The following is a 996-nucleotide window of genomic DNA, read 5'->3' on the forward strand; positions in this document are numbered from 1 at the left end:
CTGGCCTGGCTGCTCAGACACAGGTAACCCTGACCAGCCTAATGTGACACCGACTCAGAGATGAGAAGGTTGTAGTAGTCACTCGGCCCATTATTTTACCACCTGGATTATCATCTCTGTCTGGGAAAAGAATGATAATAAAAATACTATATGTCGCCTTAACCGGTTTGGCTCAGTAGATAGAGCGTTGGCCTGCGGACTGAAGGGTCCCAGGTTCAATTCCATTCAAGGGCATGTACCTTGGTTGCGGGCACATCCCCAGTAGGAGGCAGCTGATGGATGTTTCTCACATGGATGTTTCTCTCTATCCCTCTCCCTTCCTTTCTCTCAAAAATCACCACCCTGAGTGCTCTCTATCCCTCTCTCTTCCTCTCTGTAAAAAGTCAATAAAATATATCTATATGTCTTAGAAGCTAGGCTGTTGCTTCTGTGTGTTCTCATCCTATCTAATAATAGACAAACATGGTAATTGACCATACTTTTGCTACACCTCCCATTGGCTAATCAGCATGATATGCAAATTAACCATCAACAAAGATGGCAGCTAATTTGAATACTGCAGACAGGGCAGGGCAGTGCAGCTGCCAGTGCAAGATCTGCCATCCAGGCCCCCCATGTGCGACCCCAAAAGCTGCCTGCCTGACGCCAGTGATCGGATCCAATCCTGGGCTGCAGGCTGGCCCCAGAAGCCCCAGAAGCAGAATAAAAGCCTAGGTAGCAACATGCCCTCGTGAGACATCGCCACAAGATGGCCGTCTCAAGATGGCCACACGCACAGCGGAGGCAAAGCCCAGTGGCCACTCCTTGCAGTGAGGCCTGGGGGTTCCACGGCTCTGTGCAGCACAGAGGAGGCTGGTCCCAGCGGAGGAGACGGGTCCCGGCAGGGAAGGGCAGTTGGGGGCCATCAGGCCGGCAGGGGAGTGGTTAGGTGGTGATCAGGCCTGCAAAGGCGGTTAGGGACGATCAGGCAGGCAGGCAGGGGAGGGGGTAGGAGCC

This window comes from Myotis davidii, unplaced genomic scaffold (genome assembly GCF_000327345.1).
Source record: "Myotis davidii unplaced genomic scaffold, ASM32734v1 scaffold862, whole genome shotgun sequence".
NCBI classification, from domain to species: Eukaryota; Metazoa; Chordata; class Mammalia; order Chiroptera; family Vespertilionidae; genus Myotis; species Myotis davidii.